This window comes from Apaloderma vittatum, unplaced genomic scaffold, assembly GCF_000703405.1.
Source record: "Apaloderma vittatum isolate BGI_N311 unplaced genomic scaffold, ASM70340v1 scaffold24139, whole genome shotgun sequence".
In the NCBI taxonomy this organism is placed as follows: Eukaryota; Metazoa; Chordata; class Aves; order Trogoniformes; family Trogonidae; genus Apaloderma; species Apaloderma vittatum.
Window position 1 is genome coordinate 10,997 of NW_009733861.1, and position 358 is coordinate 11,354.

The window sequence follows — 358 nt, forward strand, 5'->3', positions numbered from 1 at the left end:
TTTTTGGGGACCCTCATCCCCGGGAGCGCCGGGGATGCGGCCGCTGCTTTTCACTTGGGGGGTGCGCCCTGGAAAGCAGCTTCTTACTGTACAGGACTGAGCCTGGGGGGCTCTCAAAGCAGGGGAGAAAGGGCAGCAATTAAACTCCTTCCCCGTGCAGGGCTCAGGATGATGGGAGGAAAGTACGTTAACAGCCAGCGGGGAGAGAAAAATAGCAGAGCACAGCCTCGGCCCTCTTAAATCTGCAAAGCTCTTTTCATGGCTTCATTTGCCCTGAAAGGATTCTTGATTTACACCAGCTGGAAAAAGCAAGGCTCGTAGCATCCCCGCACCCCGCGAGGGGAGCAGGACTGGCTCC

At 57.0% G+C, this 358-nt stretch overlaps 1 protein-coding gene across 1 annotated transcript in view; it reads left to right on the forward strand.

Moving 5' to 3' along the window:
• PTPRU (protein tyrosine phosphatase, receptor type, U) overlaps positions 1-358 on the forward strand; it is a gene marked incomplete at its 5' end in the record, with an annotated part of 35,190 nt that overhangs the window by 10,889 nt on the left and 23,943 nt on the right. The gene's annotated exons all lie outside the window — the stretch shown is intronic.